This window comes from Pteropus medius, unplaced genomic scaffold, assembly GCF_902729225.1.
Source record: "Pteropus medius unplaced genomic scaffold, Ma_sr-lr_union100, whole genome shotgun sequence".
Lineage (NCBI taxonomy): Eukaryota > Metazoa > Chordata > Mammalia > Chiroptera > Pteropodidae > Pteropus > Pteropus medius.
Window position 1 is genome coordinate 6,593,270 of NW_024352784.1, and position 11,628 is coordinate 6,604,897.

Here is an 11,628-nt window from a genome sequence, read left to right on the forward strand (position 1 = left end):
TTTTCAAAGCCCTTATTCCCCCAAAGCATCTCACTCCCCTGCCTTTCCTCCAGGCTTTTTCGGAGTGCCTGTTGTTTGTTTCATCTGTTTATTTTTCTCCCAGGCAGCAGTGGGTAATTCATTTGCCTTTGGATGTTTTTGACCAATGCCCTCCATAGCTACTTCTCTGCCCTGGAGGAGTTCCCTGTTAGGGAAATAAAGGCAAGCCCTTTGCCATATTCCTTCAGGGAAACTCTAGACAGGTTAAAATAACCATAATCCTTTGATAGCAAGGTCTGTTCTGCTCCCTCTGGCCCCAAGAACTCACACCAGGGATGCAGGCTACCATCTTCAAGATCGCCACCAAGGCAGGGGGAAGAGGGTTGGGTAGCTTAAAATACCACAAAGCTTTCTTGCTGGGTTTCAGCACCTTTCTCTTCATTAAATGTTCCATTGGTTACTATAAACTTTTGAATATTTTCTAGAGTTTTAGTAAAGTAGTTTTTTGTTGTTGTTGTTTTTGTTTTTTTTGGTGTTTCCATAGAGTGATAGGTTCTTGGAGTTCCCTATTCTGCCATCTTCACTGATACTACTTACTGATGGCACAGTTATTTTCTAAAAGCTTTTTGTCTCAACTTACTATGTATCCTTGGGTAGGTCTCCTTCATCACCTCTGAACCTCAATCTCCTCATCTGTAAAATGGGTGGCCAAAATTGGACTGGATAGTGGTACAGTGAGGACAGCACCATGGATCTGTGTGAGGCACCAAGGGAGTACAGAAAAAAAGATAGTGGGGAGAGGGTGTGGGGACCACGGGGCACATGGCTCATTGGAACCTTGGAGGCTGTGAGGGGGCATGAGCAGGGTATTGGGGTGAAGCATTCCTGGCAAAGGACGTAGGATAAGCAAAGGCCCTCTTCTGTGTGGTCAGGGCAGCAGGAGATGAGGCTGGAGCAGCAGCGAGCCCTGGTTCTGGGAGAAGGTCTGGTGTGATGCCAGTGTGGGTCACAGGGTCATTAGACTTGCTTCCCAGACCTGGTACACAGGCCACCTGCAAGGAAAGGGCCTATTCCCAAGCTTCGGCTCAGGGTGGCCTGGGCACAGGGGGTTCAGGGGTTGAGCAGTAGGTCTGTGCCTAGCAGAGGAGGCTCTCAATCCTGTACTGGGTCTCTCCCAGGGGACTTCTCTCTATCTACTAGACTTATTTTACCATCTCTTCCTTATTCTTTCTGCTTCTCTGTGCTTTGCTGTTCCCTTTTCTGGAAGGCCTTTACCCCTCATGTCTACCTAAAAATTCACAATACCCAGGTTCTGCCCTTAACATGACTTGCTCAGTTAACCAACACTCATACAGCATTTGCTCTAACAGGCACCAATCTGAGTGAGTTATATACATTAGCCTGTTTAATCCTGTCATTTGATAGATGAAAAAACAAAGGCATATAGAGGTTGAGGAACTTGTCTGAGGTCACACAGCTTGTGAGTGGCTAGCCTGTACTGAACCTAAGCCATCTGGCTCCAGAGTTCAACCTCTTAGTGGCATGCTTTTCTGTCTCCCCAGGGCTAATGTGTCCCCTATCTAGTAGTGCCTTCCTTATCTGTTTCTGCCCAACCCTAGGCTGGGAGCTCCCAGTCTGTCCGACCCCAGGCTGGGAGCTCTGAGAACAGTGTTAGCTGGGCTTTAGTCTGAGCCTGTGGAAGTTGGTTAAATGGACAGGTGGAAGGATGGCTGGAAGCGCCTCAGCAGCACTTCCCTGTGTCTGATTCCTGTTCCCATGGACTCCTGTGGGTGAGTAGGCTGAGGTCGGTATGCTTGATCTGGGCTTGACTGGGGGAAGGACCCCTCCTAAGAACAGGGTCCCTAGAGGGGCACAGGAAGTGGGTGGGAGTCACTGCAGTTAGTCCACTTTGTGCTGGGTGGCAAAGCACTGGGTCCTTAAGGCTGGAACATGTGTTGGAGTGGAAGGAAGCTCAGGTCCAAGGGGATAGCTCTGAGTTCTGTGTGAGGCATCACTGTCTCCTTGGCCATTCCCCCTACTCCCTGCAGCGGTTTGCTTGTTTGTGATGGGAGAAGTGGGCTTTCAGGATTCCAGACAATGCCGAGGACCGAAAATGGGAACAAGAGGCTTTGAAGAGAGAAGAGAAGGGAGGAGGAAAGAAGGAAGGAAGGTAAAGATAAACAGGGAGGAGAGAGAAGGCGGGGGTGGGAGGACAGTCACAGGGCCTGGGCACTCCACACCTTCGAGTGGGACAGCGGCCGCTGTGGCTGCCGGCCCAGCACGGATGTGAGCCAGGTGCCCAGTCCTGTGTGGCCTCCAGCACACATAGGAGCATAGCTTGGCGCCTACCGTGGGGTGAGCTCTGAGACATTAAGGGTTGCTTGATGTACTCAAGAACCAGCAGACCTCCTTCCCCCAGGACTCGGTGCCTCCCCTGCAGGCTGGAGATGATAGACTGGCTGACCTCGGAGGCTGGGGGAGGACCGGAGACAGACTTTTCAAGGGCTTTCCGCCTCCACCCCCTTCCGCCCCCCACAGCCCCATCCAAGAGTTTTATCTGCCTTCACTCCCCGGAACCAGCCAGTGAGCTAAAAAGATCTTTGAAGAACTTTTCCTTCGGTCTTAAAAGTTCACAGAGTTTATTGTGTTTTACTCCATAACATCCCCTCATTTCTTTTCATAGAAAATATACCGATTTTCTCCAAAAGTACAGTCAAGATGAGGTTCCAGGTGTCTAATTTACACTGAGGGCGGCAGCTCGGTTGCCACCTGCTGCGGTCCCAGAGAAGCACGCCAGGACCACGATGTTGGGGTGTTGGGGGGTCCCGCCGAAATGGGAGGGGGCCGGGGCGGCGCAGGCACCCCCTCCCCGTTCCCGCCCGCGGGCGTCACCTAAGCCGCCGTTGCCATGGCCCCGCGGCAGATGGCCGGGTTTAGGGTTCCCCGCGGGCCGCACGCACCAGATTAGGTGAATTAGGGAGCCGGAACTGCGCCGCCGCAGGAGCCGCCGCCAGAACCTCCGCGCCATGGAGACCCCCGCCCACCTCTCAGACCCCGCGGCCCCCGCGGACCCCGCCTCCCCCTCCAACCCTGTGGCCCCAGCTGAGGAACGCGCCAAGCAGCCCGGCAAGTGGGCGCTGGTGCGCAGCCTGAACCAGGCGCTGAAGACCTACGCGGTCATGCCGGTGAGGCCCGGGCCGGGAAGGGGAGGGCGCGCCCTGGGGACTGCGCCAAGGCCTCAGTTTCTCCGCAGAGGCCTCTACTCTGGAGCCTTCTTGGGGACCTGGGCACCTTTGGGAGCCAGAGCCTGAGTCTGAGCTGGAGGAGAAGCTGCAACTGCAGCCAGGGCCTTGCTTTGAACCTTGGCCTTGGATTTTGGCCAGCAGAGCCTGAGACCCTTGGCGGGACCCCAGGGTCCTGAAGCCCCAGTGTATGCTCAGACTGTGGTCCCTGATTCCCTGCTGTCCTTGGCTGCCGCTCCCTGGGCGGGAAGCTTTTGTATTCAGCCAAGGTGGATAGGCCTGGGCCCAGAAAGGGCTTCCCTGCCTGCACCTCTGTCCAGAGCAGGGAGCCCACAGATGCCCCGGGGATTTCGGTAGACGTTTGTGGACTAGCCTGTGACTGGCAGAAGGAAAGCATGGCCCGAAGGTCCCCTCCCCTAGGTTAGCAACTGGGCACTTTATTGCTCACAGGAACCCCAGCAAGTTGGTTGGCTCACGTGTCTCACCTGTGAAAATGGGGCTAATAAAACCAGTGTTCCAGAGTGATTGTGAGGATAAGTTAGAGGGGAAAAGTGGCCTGAAACAGACTCTTTTTCCTTCCACAGACAGGGACTGAGCCCCAGGCCCTGCTCTAGAGGAAGGGAGAGGCACAAAGGCTAAGGCCCCTTGAGGAGTTAATATTGGTTGGATGCTGGGCTTATACCTGGAAGGGAAGGTGGAGACACCCAGGCCAACTTGCATCTGCATGGCTCTCTCATCTTTCCAGGCATGGACTTCTTCCATTTTAAGGCTAGTGAACACCGAGACCCAGAGAGACTGAGACACCCAAAGTCACACAGTTAGTGGCAGAACTGGTACCTGAACCCAGATCTCTTAACTATGGATTCACCATGGATGTGCGCCAGCTTCCCTGTGTGTGGGGATGCCCGCCAGGGTTTTGGGGGTACCCTTGTGCACTTTTAGACACCCCATTCTAGGAAATCACCGCTCTCGGGCCGGGAGACCCTCTGCTCCAGCCACTTACGTGACAGCAGAGAAGCTGAAACTTGCCCCAAGTTACACAGCCACACTGAGGCATGTGTCATATCACAACTGGATTTTGGATTTAAGGTGAAGTCCCTAGTGGAGTGCCCCTCCCAGTGGGGTGGTGGAAATGGAGCCAGGAGCAGTCACAAACTGTCTGGAATCTGGCCATGGGGATGTGAGGGGCTGGTGTCTGGTGTCCCTTTCCTCTCTTCCCTCTTCCTGCCCCTAAAAAAATGTGTCATGTTCTTTTACATCTTCCTTCCTCCCTCCCTTCCTTCCCTCACCCAACCAGTGACTTCTGACCTATGCTGTTTTGGTTTACGCTCTGCCCTGAAGATATTCACTGTCTTATTGGCCACTGTGGCCAAGTTCCTTTCTCTCTCTGGGTCTCAGTTTCCTCATCTGTGAAATGAAGACCTTTCCGACCTGGCTGCATTCTGATGGACTTTCCCTGGGACTATGGTAACTTTCTCCCTCAGGGGAAATTCTCTCTGAAGCTTCTGAGCTGTCATTTTAGCTTCTTTCCTCAAGTTCTGAGCTAGAGCAGAGACAGTTAACTCACTGCCCTCCCGATGTCAGTCCTCAGTTAGGGAGAGTTCTAGTCACTTCTGTTTGCTATGTGGTCCTGAGCTCCTCTCTCAGCCTTCCTGAGCCTCTGTTTCCTGCTGACACGAGGTCATTTTTCTGTTCCCTGAGTGGGATGCGTTTTCTGTGTGCCAGGTTTTGTGCTGGGGTCAGGGTAGACAGGTACTCAAAAAGACCCTTGCTCTCCTCCTGCCCTCAGCTGAAGCTTCCAGCTTGCCTTTTGGGCCCACAAGTCATCTACGACCAGGGACCCTATCAGTGCTTCCCATTCTACTCACAGAGCTGGGTTCAGGGCGGGCCCCAGGGCATGTTGGGAGAGTGCTGGGTTTGGAGTTTATCAGGCTTGAGCTTTATTGCTGACTCTACCACGAAACGAGCTTGGAGGGTTTTTACTTCCTTGAGGAGATGAAGTGGAAATAGAATCTTCTGCCTAAGGATTATTGTGAGGTTCAATGAGAAAGTTAATTATAGGGAAGCATCTAACTCACAACCTGGCTCCTTGTGGGGATAATTGTGAGCTAGCGCAGAGCAATGTACTGGTGCCGTGGCCTTGCACCCCCCCTGGCTCACACTCCCCTCCTCGCCCCCCCCCATGCCCAACTCACTGAGTGACAAATTCTGTTTTTCTGTGTTTGACTCTGGAGAGTCACAGATGAAAGACTCAGACCCAGCCCCGTCCTCAGGGGGCTGCGGGCTAGTGGGAATGGATGTAGATGGTGATGATCCAAAGTGGTGCCAGCTGTAAGGAGGGGTACCCCCATTCTCCACAGAGCAGCCAGGGTGAAATTTTGAAAATGTATATCTATGATGTAATTCTCCTGCTTAAAACCCCCCAATGGCTTCTTGTCATACTTAAAAGAAAGTCTAGTTCCTGTCCATGGCTTACAGGGCCTGTGTGACCTGGTGCCTGCCCATGTCTGTGCTCATCTGGCTCCAGCTGGGTCTGCCTCACTTCTCCGGGCATGCTGCCTGTTCACTGCTCTGTCCACAGAATCTGGAACAGGACCTACTCACAGGGGGCTCTTCGCAAATATGTGCTGAGTGAATGAATGAACTCTTCAGGAACTGGGGAAAAGGAGGAGGAAGGTGGGAAGCCATGGGCAAGGAGGGGGCGGGGAGGGGCCAGGGAAGAGTTGCTATTTGTTCTGGGTCTGGACAGAATGGTGGGTGTCCGGTCAATGGAAAGATGGGGTAGGGGGCAGATGGAGAAGAAGAGCCCAAGCAGGGGTGTGTCAGGTGGTCCAAGGGCTGGCACTTAGAGTCGGTGAGGAGTGTAGTAGAAAGTGCAGCTTGGGCTTGGGACTAAAGAAGCTGTGAGGGTTCCATGGGACAGGTTTATGGAAGCAGTTACGCAGCCCGGGCACAGTAGATGTTCAGTCATCATGTGAGTTCTCCTCCCTTTCCAGAGGCTTTCCAGTGTTTTCTACTTTTTCCGGGAGAAAGCTTGGGTTTGGAGCAAGCCTGTCTCTAACATGTGCGAACCTCCTATGGAGTGAAGGCCTATAGTGACAAATAGTGGGAAAATAGCTGGTTCCAGTGGGGACGGGAGGGGCCTGAAATAATGATGAGTTGGCCTTGGGACCCACCGAGTCCATCCCTCACGGAGACATGTGGAAACTGAGGCTCAGAGAGGTCAGTGACTTGTCCAAGGCCAAGCGGGTCCTGGAACCCGGTCTCCTGACTCATAGCCCAGAGCTGTTTCCACTGGGCCATTCCCATGGGCTTGATTCATTGTGAATCAGTTTTATCAGCTGCTGTTTCTAACTGCTTGATAGTAAGTTATGTTTTTATTAGGATGCCTACCATTCTTTTACCCTCCTGGAGAATTTGGGAACTACCCACAAAGAATAAAATCCAAACTTACTTCCACACCAACAAGAGCCTTTGTGTCCTGGATCTTGGCCGCCTCTATGACCTCTCTCTCATCAGGTCCTGCCACAATGGCCTGCTTGCTGTTCCTTCCTGCCTCAGGGGCTTTGCACTTGTCATTCCCTCTGCCCAGATTTCTACCCCTAATCTTTCCTTGGCTGCCTTGGCTGGTCGCTTCTTGCCGTTCAGGTCTCGGCTCAGAGATTTCTCCCGTAGAGCGGCTTCCCTGGCCACTGCGACTGTGGTCGGCCATGCACTCAGTCGTACTCCACCGCTGGGACGCTCATTTCCATCGCAGCGCCCTCCACTGTCCAGCATGGTCATGTTAACGTACTCGCTCAGCTGTTTGTTTTCTGACTCCTCCCAAATAGAATGTAGACTCTATGGTCACCGCTCAATCCCCAGCATTTAGATCAATCAGTGCCTTGTACTTAGTAGGTGCTCAAGGTATGTTTGTGGAATGCATCATTGCTGAAAGTGGTTGTTCTAAGTCCATTTCTCTGACTTCGGGTTTTAGATTTGGCTTCCATGAGCTCTTACTGAGCATGTAGTAAGAGCCAGGCCCTGTGTCAGACATCGCAGGGGATGCAAATGTGACACCCTTCCCCCTCAAGGTCAGGGCTCTCCCCACAAGCCAGGAGGCAATGAGGCCAAACTTGTATCACAGGGCCCGGTACAGAGCAGTGTGACTGTGAGGAACCCTTGACTACGATTGTTAAGAGTCAATCTTAGAGGTGATAGGGGCTGTTTGGGTGGTCTGGGCAGGGGGCTCTTTAGGACGGAGGGGAAGTAGTGTGGGTGTCTCAGTGTTTCTGCCTAAACTTCGATGAATCCGCTGTACATGTGTGGGATGTGGAGCTGTGGGGAGAGCTGGGCTTTAGACAGGCTTGGGTTTGAAGCTGCCCAGCTGCGTGGTCTCAGTGATTCTCTCTGAGCCCCTGCTTACTTATCTGTAAAATGGGGACATTATAGCTACCATAAAAGAGAGGTAGGTGACATTGCATAAGTACCAGGCCAGGGCTTGGCACCAGATGCCTCCCAGCTAGTTTGAGTACTTTTCCTTCCTCTCCTGTGGTTGGCACAAGAGCCTCTGGTAGTGGTAGGGTCAGGGCACAGGACTGCCTAGAAGGGGTGCCGAGCCCTGTCCCTGCTCACCTGTCCTGGGACTCGCTCTCTCCCACAGGGGGACTACGTCTGGATGGACCTGAGGTCCGGGCAGGAGTTTGATGTGCCCATCGGGGCAGTGGTGAAGCTTTGCGACTCTGGGCAGATCCAGGTGGTGGACGATGAAGGCAATGTGAGTAGCCCCCTACCGCCCCCGTCCCCATGCCTTGGGGAGGACATAGGCTGGAAGGGGCCAGACAGTGACCTGCCTCAAGCGGGTAGAGGTGGTGCCTGTGCCCCCATTTCCGCCTCTCACACTCCATCCTTCATGGAGCTTTCTCCAGTACCCCTGTGAGAGGGAGCCTCCACTTCTGCCCCAGTTTACATGTTCTAATTCCAAAAGCACTTCAGTCCACTCTGCTTAGTATTAGAGACCTGTGTCTGTGTGGTCACGTGTGTGTGTATGATGGGGCAGAGGGTGGCCCCGAGCTGGGAGCTCCAAAGGCACAGGGGTGATCAGGGTCAGACTAGATTCAAATCTCATCCTTCCCACTTATTAGCTGTGCAAGCTTCGCCAACCCTCTTTCCCTTCCAAGCTTCAGTTTCTTCTGTAAGATGGGGTTAATAGGAACTATCTCACAGGGCATTGACCCACAAGTGTGATCCCACACAGAGAACACCTCCGTAAAGCAAGAGTTGATCTGAAAATGTTCTTAGTCTCGCTCCATTGGGTTAATCCACCATGCGAATTCATCGTCCACCCTGGTGCTGCCCTGGGAATCAGCCTAATAGATTAACCCTTTATTTCTTGTGACCCTGAACAAAAGGGACACAGGAAGTATGAGTTGGTAGGTAGTCAGAGTGGGGCCTTGGAGAGAAAGGAAAGGCCTAAAGTCAGGGTCCTGCTCTGGGGAAGGTGAGTGGTCTGGATGAGGATCTAGAGGGTAAGCCTGGGGCCTTCGAACACGTGTGCATGTGTATTGCATGTGTGTCCGTGGTATGGGGACACGTGGATGTGGTACAGAGAACATGGTTTAAGCTTAGCAGGGACTTGAGGGACCCAGGAAGATTCAGTTCCTTAGTGCTAGGGACATAGAGATGGGATTGAGTCCTCGTCTTAGCCTCCGGGATTCTTAGAGGAGGAAGAGGATGCAGCGACTTGGAGCATAAGGTTCTGCTGGAGGCAAAGACACCTACCTCAGGGTCTGCACAGTCTTTTGACCCAGTTCTGTCTTCGGGTCCTGACAGCATCTGTGAAAGCATGGAGGGCAGAAACTGTTACCCCGAGGGAAACTGGGGCGCGGAGAGGACCACACCAGGACTAGTCACACAGCTGCAAGTGTGGTGCTGGGATTAGGACCCGGGATCTGGCCTCGGTGCCTACGTTTCCCCTCCCAACACCTTCATGGCACCTTGGGGGCTCAGGTTCTGTTAACCACACTTCTGTCCCCTGCACTTTGGAGTGTCTGCAATGTCAGTTCCAGGTCGAGGACTCTCTAGAGAGCTACTGTGAGGTTGCAGCCACAGGAGGGGGGCTGGCAGCATAAACCAGCCCCCCCCGAACTTGCCTACAACCCCAACGTGGGGCCCAGGGACTCTGCCTGCAGGCTTGAGTTTCACCCGGGTCATGTTGCATGTCAGATGGTGTCCCCTAACTGTGTCACCAGATCCCAGAGGTCCCCTCCCACTGAGGCCCTAGGAGTGAGGGCTGCAGAGTGGGGAGGGCCATGACTGGCTGGCCTCGAGCAGGCTAGGGAGGCTGGGTTTGCCTCAGTGGAATGGGGACACTGGAGCTCCTGGCTTCCTTTTCCACAAGGCTTTCTCCTTCCCTCTCATGCCTTCCTCCCCTCTGCAGGCCATCTCCTTTATTCCTTTATCTTCCCGCAGACACCCTCAGCTTGAGGGCAGGAACCAGGCAAGTCACATCTGGTTCCCCAGAGTCTTCCCAGAGAATGTTCTCCATAAAGACTCGCTGAATGAATGAATGAAAGAAAGGTTATGGTTCTAGTCCTCACTCTGCCTTTCCCAAGCTGTTCCCATTGCCACATGCACCCCTCCTTCCCTTTCTCTACAGACCATGTGGTCCCCGTCTCTCCAAGTTCAATGCCAGTCCAGCTCTTTCTTCAAAGTGTCCCCAGTCCCTGGAATTGGCCATGTTCTCTCTCCCTTCCTCCCTCCTTCCTCCCCTCTCTCTCTCTGGCATCTCTTCAGGGCTAGGCCTCGGTTTCTGCCCTCGTTACACTTTGGTCCATGCTGTAGATGCCTGTGGACATTGACCCGAGGGGTGCTGACCTGAGCTGGGAGACCTGTCATGCAGGAAAGGGGTGGGGAGAGGCTCAGCTCTGCAATTTAACTGGGCGAGCCACTTTACCTCTTGAGTACGACTCCTCACTATGAAATGGGCCGGTAATTCTGTTGAGGAACAAATGAGAACGTTCATCTCCTTTGTAAAACCAGAAAGCATGAGAGTCATAATATCCAGCACTGGTTGAGCAATTACCAGGCACCAGTGCCTTTTAGACTTGGTAGGAATAAAACAAGGATTGGCCTTTATTTATCGATTAATTTACCCAACATCCCAAGAAGAAGGGACTGTTATTCTAATTCTCATTTCATAGCTGAGGTCGCGGAGGCTCAGGGAGGAAAAGTGACATGCACAGGGTTACAGAGTCATGCAGTGGCTGAGCCTCCTCTAAACTCTGTGCCAAGCTGTGTGTGGGGGGGATTATGTCACCAGAGTTGGGGTCAAATGAGGAAGGCAGATGGCCTGCCCGGAAGTCCTCTCCCTCTGGGCCATGTCAGGGCCTAGGACTGAAGAGGCACCAAGCAGAGGGAATTTTCCAACTGGATCAATTTTTATCAAGAAATAGGGTGCCCAGGAGAGAGGAATGTTCCACTTGGGACTGGAAAATCTAGGCAGGTTCTTTAATCTCACCACCTGGCCCATTCATGCCTTGGGGAGAGCTGTGTGAGGGTCTGACCCGGATTGAAATGCTCCTGGCCCAGGATATGCCATGAAATGCAGGGAAACTGGAGCTGTGGGCAGTGACTGGCCCTGTCCCTGATCCCCCTGAGGGCCACCGTCTTACTCGGATCCCAGTGAGGGGATTGGAACAGGGAACCTGAAGCCCTTCTCCCCATGATTAGGACTTCTGCTTCTAATTCAGACCTGGTTCACAGTAGTTACTAGCTGGCCATAAGTCCCATTGGAGATTCCCTGCCACGTCATTTGTGCCCTGTCCCTGTTTGAGGCACTGTGGAAGGGGTATAGCAGACATGGAATCTGGCCTCTAGGAGCTCCCAGCCTAGGAGCAAGTCGGAAGGTCACGGACAGAACTGCACCCAGACAATGGCAACCCAGGGTGACCACTGCCTTGCAATGGGAGACCCAGGCAACGCGGGGACCCAGAGTAGGCCCCCAGCCCGGCCTGCAGCAGAGGTGGGGGGATGACACAAGTAGAACATGCGAGAATGGTTAGTGTTGTCACAGAAGGCTTCACAACTGGGGAATATCTGAGCTGAGCCTCAAAGGCTGGGTGGAAAGAAGGTAGAGAGAACAGTCTGAGCAGGGTCGGCGAGGTGTTTGGGGAAGTGGAGACCAACCTTCTGTTGTTGGAAGTACAGGGGTAACTGGATCAAAAGCCAGCAGTCCCTGCATCCAGTTCATGCTGGTCCTTGTATTTCAGGCTGAAGAGTTGGGGGCCGGGGAAGCACTCAAAGCCCCAGGGTGGTGGGATCATACAGGTGCTTGAGGAACCTCACAGGAGATGAGGAATTGGGGTGGGGATGCGACAGCTAGGGGCAGGGCCAGGTGAGAGATGATGGTCTGCATCAGGGTAAGGGC

General features: G+C 53.4%; 1 protein-coding gene across 1 annotated transcript in view; it reads left to right on the plus strand.

Annotated features, from left to right (window-relative positions):
- Nucleotides 1-11,628, plus strand: part of MYO7A (myosin VIIA) — an 87,321-nt gene that overhangs the window by 6,919 nt on the left and 68,774 nt on the right. The window lies entirely within an intron of this gene.